The 14,907-nt window shown below is 36.5% G+C and overlaps 1 protein-coding gene across 1 annotated transcript in view; it reads right to left on the bottom strand.

Moving 5' to 3' along the window:
* Window positions 1-14,583, bottom strand: part of LOC104396346 (cadherin-11) — a 36,070-nt gene extending 21,487 nt beyond the window's left edge. Inside the window, exon 1 of the mRNA XM_010006183.1 lies at window positions 14,454-14,583. The gene's annotated coding sequence lies outside the window, so the exon portion shown is untranslated. The remainder of the gene's footprint in view (window positions 1-14,453) is intronic.
* Between the last annotated feature and the right edge of the window lie 324 nt (window positions 14,584-14,907).

Raw genomic sequence — 14,907 nt, 5'->3', positions numbered from 1 at the left:
ACAAAACATTAATCACACATCTATGATTAAATTGCTAATAAGTATTTAAAGCAAAAATAGTTTGCTACTTTTTGCTTTATTCTCTGCGGGCACCTCTACAGAAAGGAAGCAATAAGGCTACAAGTCTTCAAGGTAAAGAAAACTATTATCACTCATCCACTACTTGAGCTAAAAAAAAAATCACTATGGCTGTTTATGGTAATTGCTTCTGGTGTGAGTTATAATGCCAAAGGACTCCATGCTAGTACTACCAATTTGGCTCTTTAGTAAGTTACCCCCAGCTAGCCAGGCCACAATTAAAGCTCGAGCTGCAGGCAGCACTGTCTCCCTGGCCATGTCCTGCCTCTCACACCTTCTCCCTTCCTGTTCATTTACACAGTGGCTGCCACAGCAGTTGGCCCTCTGACTCTTACTGGCATAAGAAAAGAATGAATCAACAGGGTTCTGCTGAAGTCTATGAAATTACATTCAAAACAGTTACAGTTTTTTTATAAACTACTTTCTCCTAAAAGGCAAGGTGCAGAAGATGCTCTTAAATTAAAGCTAAAATAAACTTCAATAAAAAAACAAAGCAGTATTATTAACAAGAAACTAGACCTTTTTTAAAATTTATTTTTTTTTCAGAACAATCTGCTTAAAACCTTTCAAACATGTTAATGTGCACTTAGCTGCTGTAAACCTACAGTTTCCAACTTCTTCAAGCTGAATATTTGGAAAAAAACAGCTAAACAATTTATAAAGCAATTCACATTCTCTTGTGGAAAAATACCTCACAATCCCATAACCATGGAATCCAGATCTAAGGACAGCAATTGCTGCAGCTGACTGGACTGCTGCTCTGGTGAGTGTCTGCAAATTCTCTACAGGCAGCACTTTTATTCTGACACTGCTCACTGCTACACAACCAGGAAACCCTCAGAATCATTTGCTGGGAATGGTTCTAGTCTCTTTTTAAAAGTCACAATCACACACCCTCAACATTACTGTTATTTCTGCACACAGATTTCATTCCTCATCTACAGCAAAGCAAATCTCAGTGGGCAGTTGACCAAACAGCACCATCCCAATTTTTTCCATTGTTCATTAGAATTGCACAACATATCATTCTAAAATCCTAAATTTTCCTAAGAAATTCGTAAAAAAATATGTCTTCCACTACCTCAAACATAGTGGATACCAGGTATGAAATAAGATGGGCTTTTTCGCCAAAGGAATAATTGCATTTACATATTTTAACTTCATACAAGCAAATTTAGGTAATTTTGGTATCAAATAATAGCTCTATCAGGGATAAAGAGAAAACAAGAGTTATCCACCCATCACACAAGATCAAATCACATCAGAGAGGCACATGGACACAATGAGATTCCCAAATACCACCCATGAAAGTCGATCAGTTGAGGTATTTAGGACTGAGAATGTTAAAACAATATCTAGCCCACACTCTGAAAAACAGCATCCACAGTGTGATGCATCCACAATGATCTCTCTAGCTGTGAGAATGTGCTGTTGGGGCACTTCGAGCTACATAGATAATATGCCTATGTTTGGATTTGCAGTTGCTACTTGGTACTGGAAATGCAAAGATAATACATTTCAGTTTCAACATAAGAAAAGTTTGTTCTCCTACCATTAGAAAAAAAAATCAATATTCCTAATGGAAAGATGCTATTCAACTAATAACAACCTACCATAAACCTGAAAAATAATACAACCATGTCCACAGACTGTGGCTTGGAGTAAAGCCAGGGTCTTGACTGCTCCACAACACCTCAACTCCACTTGTCTTGCTCATCTTCACACTGCAAGACCGCAAAGTGCAGAGCCTCAGCATGCAGCACAGCAGTGGGGAGGTGTTCTGGGGTGAAGCCTCCCTCTAACAGGCTAATCTGAAAAGTCAGTCTGCTCTACAGAACTTCACACACAAATCCAATGAGTGTTTATAGATGACTAATAGACAAAAACAAAGATCCATCAAAGATTATTTTAATGACAAGACCAGTCGCGGAAGTGAACTCTAGCCAATTTCAAATTTCTTTCTTTATATTTACAGCAAAAATAATCCCAAACATTCATGCTGACTTCCTGTGCACTATTAAATGACCATATGCCAAATTATAACAGACTAAACAATTTTTCTGATTTGTCTAGGCCATAACTTCTGGATGACACATTAAAATCACCATTGTTCTCAGAAATACACTTGGCAGAAAGCAGTCAAGAGCACAGTGTTGCAATATAATAATGGATGATTATGTTCTGAAATGTTTTGCAGAAGAATCAAGTAAATATAGCAAACTCTCAGTCCAAAGGAGATTTTAGCTGTAATTACAATTAGCTGAAAAGATGAATTATTTATTCCGCAATAATTTTATCATCAGACAAAGAAATTAATAGTTTTTGAATGACAAAATAAATACATTGCTCCATCCTTATGCCCAAAACTCAGGCCCCCTTTTAATGACCTAATTTTAATGAACTAATATGATCCAGTATTTATGTCAAAAGTATTGAGTCCAGAAAAGGAATTTTTTCATATTTAAAGATACTCGGGGAAAAAGAATTCTCCTAGTTATTCCACAGAATAATAAGAATTTCATGATCTCCCAGTTCATATTCTGCTGCTTTGCATGGGAGCACAATGCAATTGTAAAGGCCTATAATCTGAGGTTGCAGTTCTTCAGAGCTAAGTGTGTGTGTGTGTATTTATGTGTAATTTCATGTATGTGTGCAAACAGCCACAATTCTAGGGGTATCCTACTACAGAGGTATTCTAGGTCATGGCAAGAGTTGTATGTACTGAATACACAGATAAAATCTTTACAGAACTGGTGATTTTCATCTTTAGGAATAGAAGTTATCTTAAAATTCTATAAAATAAATTTTGTAGAATCCTATTCTGAGTTCTGTAGAACTCTATGAAAGGAAATCTTAATCCTTTGCATTTTTAAATTGTGTTTTATAACACTATATTGGATTACTCAGATGTTTAAAGCCAATAATCCTCAGCTTCTGCAAAGACTAGTTTTTTAAGATAACTATATTTTCCTGTAGCAGCTTTGAGACTTAGTATTAGAAAGCCATAGACAAAACCATAAAATGATGGCTCTTTGAAAATAGAAGTCATTCTGCAAGGAAGAGAAAGAAAAATAATCTCCTGACCATATAATGTGATACATCCTTCAGTATCTACCTCTGAAACCATCATGGAAGAAAGGTATTTTCACCAGGCTTTGATTTGATTTGTACTCATTCAAGAAGAGTGAAATTGCCATTTGGTGTATCTCATACAAAGCAGTAGAAAGTAGGAGGACAACTTAGTACATTATGAAGTGAACGACATAGAAGTCTGAGAGAGTGATATTAAAAGGCTTGGGAAATGAAAAATGGCTGTAAACACAGTTTTACATTTACTTGTTGCCCTGGGGAGATCCATTTAAGATAAATGTGACAGAGGCTGTCTGTTTTTAAGCATAAACTCTACAGGAAAACAACCAGCATAAGAAAGGTAGTTGTATTAAAGAACATAGTGATTGATAGAGTCATTTGAAGTAATGACTAAGCTCTTGGTAGAGTTTATTTTAATAGTAATCGTGTTCTTGTGCATCTCAGACAAACTGGAATTCTCCTCATTTCCTGAATACTGAAAGGCCAATATAGCTGCCCATGCTAGTTTCAATATAGTTTGCTATTATGTAAGATGCTATAAATGACATCCTGAGGAGGAAATAAATGACAACTAAAAGCAACTTACTTCCAACTACCAATGCTGTACTTACATGCTAAGGCAACGATAAAAATGTTCCTAAGAATTTATACTTATGAATGGCTAGTAACACTTGTGCTGTGATTGATGGTCTCTTTTGGTTTATACAAAAAATTAGACAGAAAGTCAAGATTAAAGAGTGATAACTGAAAACCTATAAAAAACTAATGACATGTCTATTCAGCTACCGAATCAGAAGGAATTCTAACAAGCAATCCATTTCTGTTCTGATCCATAATCTCTTGCTGAAGGGCTGACAGCCTCCATGCAATCAGAAATCTAAACTGAATCTGTGGTACTGTACTTACAGCTTCATTTCCAGAGGCAGCTTCAGCAGTAAAATGAAATGCTGAACTATTATAGCATCTTGTGTGGTCTTTAGATGAGCAATGTGTTCCTCTACAAAGAATTATTCCACTTCGAATATAATTCTCCTAGACTACTCAATCTCCTGATCCTCTTCAATTTGTCTCCCTCAAGTAGGAAAGTTTCTGGGAAAAGATTGCCACTTTGGAAGCATATGCAAACCACCCTGAGAGCAGTTTGTTTAAGTCTAGCAACCATTGTGACTCTCATTTAGAGAAGTTCACATAATTAGATTCTCTGTAACACTTATCTTTATAAAACTTGACAAGTTAGTGAATTACTAAGAGTCTCTTTCCTTTTCAAATACATTTACTGAAGAAAGAAAGGTGAGAGCTAAATTTCTAATCAAAGAGCCTTATGCTTTTCTCAGCTTTCTTGGAGCTGCAGAGGGAAAAGCTCAGATCCTTCAGCTATGCATATTTAAGGTTCTTTTTGGTAGTTTGCTTAACTGTTCCAGTTTAGTGAAATTTCATCCATAAAGAGCATAAAAGACACTCTGAGATTTTTCTCAATGAAAAATTAATCAATAATTTTTTCATAGGCAGAGTTTGTCTGTGAAGAGATCTATTTTGGCTCAACAGCATGAGATAGTAACATCGGAATATTCACATTCCCGATACAGCATCAATAGCTCTAATAGGTAAGACCATCACTGCTCAAGGGAGGCTACAGCTGAAAGGACAAAACCTGCAAATTTAAATAATTATTTACCATCCATTAAATCACAAGATTTAAGTCAAACAATATTTGCATAAGTATCTTCTGAGATGTCTTGTTGTAAGTAATCATCATAGAATATTTCCATTTAACTAAAGAACAAGTACAAAGAAAAAGTGACCTTCATTAGATACAACCTTCTCTTTGGCTTCCTGGGCAGCCTGAACTGCTCTGAGCACAAATCAGAAGAGCTATCTGTATTTTCAGTGTTCCGAGGCTATAAAGACCAAGATGTAACTCCAAATATAATGAAACAAATAAAAAAATGCATTAATTGCTAAGGTGATGCAATCACATGGTAAGCATATAAATAGCACAAAAAAGACAGGCTTCTCAGTTTGCAATTAAAATTTGTTTTCCATGCAAATTATACATTTGCAAAAAAAGGGCAAATGATTCAGCATATTTTGCATGAACACAATTCATTTGGAGTTAAACCTGCTCATGACATATTTCTAACTGATCATATGAAACACTAATACATCCCAGAGATTATGGATCAGCACTATTTCTGACATGTAACTACAGATGACTGTGACAAAACAATTTCTATCCTTCTGATATAAACTATTAACAGCAATAGTTTTAAGGCAGTGCCTCGTGACAGTTGGAACAATATTTGGTGCCATGATATCAGGCAGAAGAGGCAAAACTGACATACCTTGAACCTATAGTTGTTCTTGCATAAAAGCCCTAGTTTCAGAAACTGATGTTTCATAGAAGCTGGTCATGGGAAGTTGGCAAAAATGAGATTTTGTTTAATTAGATTAGTGTTATTCATAGCTGAAGCTATAGAATCAGCTATAACTAGATAGGTTCTGGAAGTGCATTATATGTTTTGGAGACACAAATACCTTTTGCCACCATTTCTCTGCTGTCAAGGGCACGTCTTGACCTTAAGAGTGCAACAATCAGGACTTGTGGCATGTATCTGCATCTGAAATGATTGGACTTAGATTTCTGCACCTTAGGTTGCCAATGCCTTTTTTAACCAACAGACAGTATAAAAGTACTTGAGTGCAAATGAACACGTGTCCAGTCAGGTAAAGATTTAGCTTCTAAGCCAGTAACAGGTAGTTTTCTCCCTAATGAAGACCAGCAAAGTGTTCCTTAAAAATGAGCTTGTGAAATAGAGAGGAAAACCTAATACTTTGTAGAGCTTCTAGGTTGAGAACAGTATAATTTTTAGATGGAATCACCTTAATATGAGGCAAGCACAGGGGAAAGAATTTATATTAATAGGCAAAAAATAGAGGCCAATCACAATAATAAAAAAATTAGCCTTCTTGTGTGTGTGCATATTTACACACACACACACATCGATACATACATATAGATAAAAAAGACTGAAAGCTTTTGTCAAAATAATAGGATTAGGCATTTTTTTCACATTAAACATACCCTTACATTCAGCATATTTTCGACCAAAATATAATTTTCAAAAAGTTGCCAGGGTGATGATACTATTTCAATCCAAACAAATTCCTTTGAAGTCTCCCATAATGGTAATTAAATATATTACTCTTGGACTAATTATGTTGGGTTTTTTTCTGGAAATGGAACTATTAGAGTAAAGAGAGATGAGTGAGTCTGTTACCAAAATCAATCTTTATAAGTACACTGGTACTTGTTAAGTGCATTAGAAGGAGGATGGAATACTAAGAAACTTTGGACCTTTTTAGTTTTTGTAAAGGAAATACCAACTTGACAGTTGAAATGAGAAACAAACTAAAATGACTGCTGACAGTCCTAGGAGCCTATACAGAAAAAAAATGGAAGTTGTGTCAAAGGAAAGCTTTTAACGACCATATCTGTTAAGCCCAGGAGGGCTAGTGTGAACTAGAAGCCCAAATCACCATGTTAGATGCAAGCAGCTAGTAGATAAAATGAAGGTGACTGAAAGTTCAAGACTAATGGGCAAGTGAATTGCCTGAAATGGCATTCTCCATGTGAGCACAAATACATCATGTTTGCAAGAACATGAAGCTGTGGAGACCGGGTTACTATAGTTCTATGAAGAAGTTTCCTTGTATGACAATTTAGCAGACCAAATACCTCTAATCTCTGTGAATTTTATCATCTCTGATAGAGAGAAACAAGGTTTTCACAGTTCCAAGTAATTTCCAAATATGTAATTTTAAGTATACATTATGTAACGTTAACTTTTTAAAAATTTCACTAAAGACTCCCCTATTATTGGTGGAAATCTGCAATATGCCTGCTAAGCAATGTGTAGCATCCCAGCATCAGCACAGGCTGCTGTAACTCTCTACTTTGTTCTCTGGTCTAGTCCAGCATCTCAGATTCCACAGAATTCAAATACAATACTGATGGTTGCTGGTTTTGTTCACGTTACAAAGCATCTGGAGTTTTTAATTTAAACACCTATGCAAAACTGCAGTGGGTATGATTTTCTTTGTGTATAATGCCAAACATTTCCATCTTCCTTTTTCCTTTAAATCAGTTTGGTAAATAATACAAGGTTGCTTAAGACTAACCCATACGGATTAATATTTTCATTTCTTTGTGTGTGTTTACAAGATCATATCCAAGGATAGTGATACAGTGCTCTTCTACAATGCTAGCCCATATATTTTTTTGCCACTTCAAAGAGCAAAAGACAGTGTTTTCAAGTAAAAAATTGCAAGAGTAAGCAAAAGGAAACAGGAATTACTTGGTAGCATTTGTACTTCACCTACAAAAAAAAAATTACTTCACGGAAATGCAGTGGTCAAAGAGAATAAAGCATCAGACAGGCACCAGCTGGAGAAACTGGATCTGGGGATTCATCCAAGAACTGGGAACATCTTTCCTAACACACAGACACATTTCTTGTTCAAATGTAATGGCTGTCAGGGTAAACATTGCCTAAAAAAACGTAACATTATTTTTTTATTTTTTTTTTTTAAACTCCTTGTGCAAATCTTGCAGACCCCTTCTGGCTTAAGCTTCGGTAAGTGGGCTTAGAAGAAAGCCCACAGAATGATAAATATATATATTCTGAGCAGGAGGAGCTCCATGCGAAGGTGCTAGGCAGGCACTGACACATGCTGTGCTATCTGGAAGCACAGCCGTAACTAAACCCAACTAGGATACATGACACGAATGACTGTGTAAGATACGATTGCTAACATGAACGTTCACTGAAGGCCTATTGAATACTGGGGTCTCATTAAACAGTATAAAAAATAATTTTCCCTGGTAAACATGAACTTTTTAAAACTTCAGGGCTTTGTTAGCCAGTAACACAGTGGTACCACTGCTGGCAACATGCCAAAGGCTGTGTGTGAAGCTGAGAGCACAGACCTAACAACCTACCAGGAGTTGCTAGGTGTGGTAGGGACTTGATTTGGCCTAAGGACCAGGTGACTATTGTCTAACTAGTTTTGGCTTTTTGTTTAGGTTTGGATGACTGTGTTGTAATACAGTTGGTTTATATATAAATATTTGTAATGAATAGATAACAATAGCAATTTGCTGCTCTGTATAGAATAAACTGGAGACAAGCATGGGATTATATAAGGAGATTTGAAAGTCCAGGTACCAGACAACAGTGGAGGCCTCAGGACTGTAAACTGCTCATTGGGGGCCAGCTACTGGCCACTGAGCAAATGCAGCCTTTGAAGCTGCAAAAAAACAGTTCTAGAGATGAGAAAAGAGAACAAAGGACAATATATTCAATATATGTAAACCACAACATTCACAGTAAAACCAGAACTACAGACCCATGAAGAAGGTGCAAAGTGTGGATATGTGGACCATGTTAGCAAGCATAAAAATTACTCCAGGTGGTTCTAGAGTGAGGAGGAATAAGAAACCGTCATTGTACTGCTCTGGGATGCAAAGGCCCTCCATCCCCATTCTCACCTGAAGACATCTGCCTGAAAGGCAACTACTGTCAGTGTGACACCAGAGAAAGGGTAGATGCTAGAAAGCTTGTGTGCATCACTTTTAACTGCACGTAACACATTACTTGTACAAAAGCTCAGCATGGGTAAACTAATAATTCTTTGGTTAGACTGGTAAGACTTCAGGTTAACAGTATGTTCTTGTCTCTACATACAAGTTCTGTTCCTTTGACTTAAATGAGCTCCATAAGCTGTAGCACAATAAACTGATGGAGACTTCAAGCTACCTACTCTGAAAACTGGATGCAATGCAGTGGTAACTGTTCACAGGCAAAGTAGTTCAGTGGAACAAAAGACAATGTAGACAACTGTGTCTGAGCTCCTGCTAAATTGTCTGTGCTAAAAGGAGGTAACAGCATGTGGGGAGCAGAAGTGACCTGGATAATGACTGGGCCAACAGAGTACCAACCTCTGCTTAGGAGAGTTAGTTCTGACAGTTATTTGAAAAGCCATGACCACTCTATTATTTGCTGGGATTTTTTCCCACTAAAACATTTAATTGATCTTTGTTAAATGAAAGCACTTTCTAAGCAAATCATCACTACAGATCTACAAGGAGAAAAAGCATCATTCCGTTTGATGCGAGGTTTCTGGAATACAGAACTATTGCATTATTCTGCTTATCCTGCAAGCAGCAAAGTGGCAGTAACCACTGGGCTTTACTGTGAACCAGCACAACACAGTCTTTGTTGAGCTTTCCTTGGAGTCAGTCATTGTGATTCACTGAAAGATGTTTCCCTGTGGTGGGGCTGTTCTCTCCTGTTTTACACAGGGAAGAGAGGGAGCGAAGATGGAAGCAGTATCTTTGGACTTGTAAACAGAAGAACGTATCAGTGAAGTTTGCAGCTAGTACCAAGTCTTGAAATGAACAGCTCATTGTGAGTGCTAAATGTTTGGGCAAACACATTCCCTTTAAAAATTATGAGAAATATGCTTCTCTCCAACATGCTGCAACTCCTACATGTTGCCTGCAGTGAAAGTATGAAAACAGCTCAGGAGGTCGAGGAAGAGTCTCTTGGTTGGTTGGTTATTTTTGTTTCAGTGCAGCCTTGGTTCACAAAATATAGCTTATAGCATGAAACTGAGCCAAGGTAGCTGGGAGGCCTCTCTGAGTGACCAGACTTTTGAGGTTACATAATCTCTTTTTCTATTCTGGGGAGAGAGAAGGGAGAATGGGAGGCAAAGTACTCTTGTAAAAGTAGGTATAAACCTGTAAAAACACAAGAGGATCAGATCCCAGAACCATGACTTAAAATATTTTCAGTATTTTGGGCTGTTGTTTCTAAAAGAAGATCATGTTCATAAACAGAACCAGAGAAAACCCTGGAGGGTCAGTCCTGTATTTGACTCCAAATATTATTATATTGGCTCAGACTGCCCCTTTTCTGGCCTCTCCTGTTATCCTGTTGAATTCATTAGAAGGTTATGGCTACTGGCCAAAATAAATGGTTAAGGCATCTCAGATCTCATATTCTCTACAATATCTTGAGACAGGAATTTATAGCACTACTATAATAAAACTCAGACTTCAACATTAAAGTATAAGTCTGTGTATTTGCCATATATACCAGAATTACACAGAAAATTGGAACCATGAAACCCTGAGGAAATCAGGAAAATATGCAGTAACATCCAGAAAGAGGCCATTAGGACTTGGTTACACCTTTAAGAACAGCCTTAAGCAAGAGATAAATTACATATGATGCCAAAAATTGTGGCAGTGGAACTAAAAGAAATGCCAAATCACAAATATTTCATTTTTGGCACAATGAAGTACAGCAATTTTAGACTGCTCTAGAGCAGTTACTAGCTCAGATAAGAAAAGACAGGACTGAGTCCTGGCTCCACCCTTGCTTTGCTCCTCTGTGCCTCTGCCCATCTCCAAGATGGTTATTTTTTCCTTTGATATAGCTATTCTGTGTTCTGCTCTATTATCTTTTATATTATCTTTGTTATGCATTCAAAGCACAGTGAAATATGTGCTTTCCATCCCCAAAGAGTACATATCAATAATTTTTTGCAGGAATTACAAATATTGCTTTTAAAGAACTGTATAGCTTTTTCCTGTAAAGGAATGGAAGTATAGACTTTGCCTAAAATCTTGGAACAGACTTTCATTTATGAGACAGGGGAATCATTTTTGTTCCACTAGATGAATTCAGTGGGCTGCCACAGGCCAGTCATAATCTGTTATTGTTTCCCTGCAACCTTGTACTATTAATTTTTATTTTTAATGAACTGTCCAGTCTAGTCTAGCTATGGGAACTATGATGGAGCTGCAATATAAATGGTTTATGTCGTGCCTTTGTCAAAAGGCTCTCCCCTACAGCACTAGAATGTAATTGAAAAGCCATTTTGAAATAAAGTAACTGAATGGTTGCACATGCATGTTGTCAGGAATAGAGTGGGAAAATCCTTTGCCTTACATTATATTTTACCAATCACACCCTGTATGACCTTCTTAGTGTTTATACAAATTAGTAAAGTCACTTAAATTGCATATGTTTGCATGGCTGTATCAGCAGGTATTCCTGAAATATACTGAAGCCATTTTTTAAGAAGTTTTCATTCAACTGTGACTAACAATGCAGTAATTGGTTTGGTTAAATAGCCTAAAAGAGTCAAATACACTAGATTTTGTTCTATTTATAGCATACAGAATATGCCCATGTTTAAGAGAGCAAACTAGCTTCTGGGTAGAATCCAAGACAGTTTTTGTTGCATAGGAAATTTTGAATGGCTGAGTACACAGTAATCTTTTTATATACAATGTATATGTACAAGATGCCCAGTTGAGTTTTCTCTTATTTCTTCTAGCCCTGGATGTGTGTGTGTCTTAGAGGTATGTTTTATTAAATGCTGCTATGTTGTTGTTGTTGCTGTTATTATTATTGCCTAAAAACAACTATAGAGAGCATTTATAGTTGAAGCTGACAACAGTTTTCTCAATAAATTTCTATCAAAATTGTTTCTGAAAGACTTTGACTTAGCTTTTGGCTCACACCTCTTACCTTTAAAATAACTATAGAAATTTTCTCAGAAATTATTTTTTTCAGAACACGTTTTTCACAATTATTCACAAAATATTTGAAGTTGTATAATCACTCTTCTTCAGTGTATGTACCAGAACCTATGTCTTATATTTATTCAAGAATATTTCCAAATGTGTTTTATCACAAGCAAGTCTTCAAGACCACCACAAAGCAGAGGTAACAAAATCAGGTTCCATCTCATTAAACTGAGATGTGAAATGAGACTGACACAAGCAGATTGGTCTTCTTAACACTTCATTGTCAGGGCTTACTTTAAGAACAACCAAATAATTTTAAGTACGTGGCAGAGTCATCCTTCTGAAATCAAAGATATTGCCCTCATCTATGAGACTATTTCATTTATCCTACTAATATCCATCAAAAAAATATAGGCAATAAGCTAATCCTGCACATATACTTGGTGTTTGTTCTGCCGACTGAAGCTGAGATTTCAAAAATTCAGGTCTTAAAACCTGTATAAATGGCTACTTGTATAGAAGTGAAGTGAGATGTGTAATACAGGTTAAAGTAGGCAATGGGAGATATAACACTTTCTGTTCAGATATGTAGGCCTCATTAAATGTGCTAGCACTGTAGTAAGACAGGGTGATTCTAGGTAACTGAAAATGAATCCACATGGCATTTGTGCAGAAACAAAAAGATCCAGTTATTTCTTTCCAAGATCTACTTTCTATGTTAGGAATACTATGTTTTTCCCATTATAGTCTAGGCTTACTATGTGAATTAAAACAAATAATAAAAAGGATGCTATAGATGAAAGAGGCAAAGCATACACTAAACAATACTGATTTATATATCCAGTAAGTGAATCTAAGTTTCTCATCCTATATGAGAGGAATTTTTAAATACGGCAGTATTGTTTTTTAGGATCCCCTGTAGCCTTTATTCGCATACATTTTTCAGAGTAATATAGTTAAGAAGAAATGTATCTGTTCAGCCTACTTGCAAAAAAAGCAATCTCTAGTCAGGATAGTCACTATTAATGAAGCTACTTGGCCATCTTCCTGTAAGACTGAGTAGCCAAGCCTATGATATAGCTCCAAATCAGCTCAGTGGTGCCTTTCTGTCTGCCCTGTTGTTCTCTGTTCCATTAACAATAGTTAAACATGAATATTTACCTTTTCAACTCTTTGATTATCTAGACACTATAGCAGGAAATTTGCATTCCCGAACAGGCACAGCTGGAAAAAAAATTTAAGAAAGAAAGATCCTTTAAAGGAAGAGAAGAGAATTTAAGTAGCATATGGATGGTCAGGTTTACATGATAATCAACAAAAGCAGTGCTTGTTCCACCTCTTTTGCAGGGAGGCACTTCACACTCCAAGCAGGAGTCCCACAGTCACTCTGCAGGAAGCTTTCCTTCAGAAACGACTTGCTTGAACTCGGAAACGTCAAAAAGTCTATGAAAACAGTTACACAGTTTCTCAGGTAAGACATGAAAAACACTTGAGTAGGGACTCTGTTAAATTCACTTAGCTCATACACTAGTGAGAGTGACGGGAGTTTTCCTTTAAGGTTATTCCTCACAGCCCTTTAATTTGTAAAAATTAAATCCACTTGGAAGTGTAGCTCCGAAGTCAAGAACAGTAGAAAGAGGCCTCAACTAAACTTTAAAGTGAGATTTAAGAAAACGCCAGAAGATACAAAGTGAAACAGTGGTGAGAAAATTCACATGACTGTGCATGGAAGGGAGACTCAGAGACACTGAACACAAAACTAAATTAAGGTATTTTTGCTGTATCTTCTTGATAACTATATATGAATTTCACACACAAACACAGAATGTTAGGATTTGGGAGAAGTCTTCAGTCACACCAAACACTAACTTCATGCTACTGAAAAGCAAGAACTGAACGTTGTTTGCAAAATTTGGCCCTTGTGTTTAGTGAATGACAAAATAAGAGCCTGACCTGCAGCTCTTCCTAAAGTGCAAAGGAGCCTACACATTTCCCACCTAAGTTAAACTGTTGAGTTGTGATACTGTTGGCATCACAGTCAAATACACTCCGTTTCAGCCTGACAGTAATTGCTGCAGTCTACCTTAACAACTGGTGGATACCAAACACACATACCCTATATAGATGCTTACAAGCATGTTTCAGTAGAATGTTGGGCTGCCAGAACTAAGATTATTATTATTCAAGGACATTTCCACAGAAATTAAGCATCTGTCAGGGCAGGACTTGAGTGCACTGAATATAAAAACTGTGAATGAGTCAGCTAGACAAAGAGCTTTAATATCCTGACTTTGTACTCTTTATCCCAGACAACTCAGATGGGATCATGCCTTTGATTCTGTATAAATTATAGTATTTACATATTTACATATTTTTATGTATTACATTTAATCCGTTTCTGTGTGAATTTTTTAAAAAAAGCATGAATACTCCTGTAAGTGAACATTTCTGTCCTCTATGGAATCACTAGTTTCAGTAACAGCACAACTGGAAGTCACAGAGAATATGAAAAATTAAGGTAATCAGAGCAAAAGATACAACTGGTTTTAGGTCTAGGGTTTCCCATACTGCTCTATTTCCACAGTCGCCTTCTCTGAAGCTTAAGAGTCACCACTAAATTCCTTGTATAAGCCAAGTCTGACCAGTAAACCACTCAGAAGATTATAGCTTTGAATGTACTACTTACCTTCACCCACTGGAAACTCGTTGCCAATTTTCGTAGCATATTCCACACATTTGAAATTACAATGAGACAATGAAGACAATGCAGATGTAAGTTTCCTGCTGCCACTTGTCCAGTACTTCAGCTCCAGCTGCAAAGAATGAAAAAATTCATTTGAAATCCAATGAAATATTGGTACCATAACAAAGAAAACTAAAATCTAGCCTAAAAAACTGTCACAGTAGCTGAAAAAGAGTTTAATGGCAAGCAATTAAATAATGCTTATAATTCTAAGGAGAAAATTAATAAATAGCTTTTGCCTTAATAGACTTATTATTGCAAGACTGTTCCTATAACTAAAATACTGGAGGCCACATTAAAATTCCTTCACATCTTCTCCATTATCTCCTGAAAAAACAAAGAGTTCTATGGAAAAATCTGTTCTGGGAATATGATCCATTACAAGATCCACTGTAGG

Source organism: Chaetura pelagica, unplaced genomic scaffold, assembly GCF_000747805.2.
Source record: "Chaetura pelagica isolate M959 unplaced genomic scaffold, ChaPel_1.0 scaffold139, whole genome shotgun sequence".
Lineage (NCBI taxonomy): Eukaryota > Metazoa > Chordata > Aves > Apodiformes > Apodidae > Chaetura > Chaetura pelagica.
This window is presented reverse-complemented; position numbering and strand designations above follow the sequence as displayed.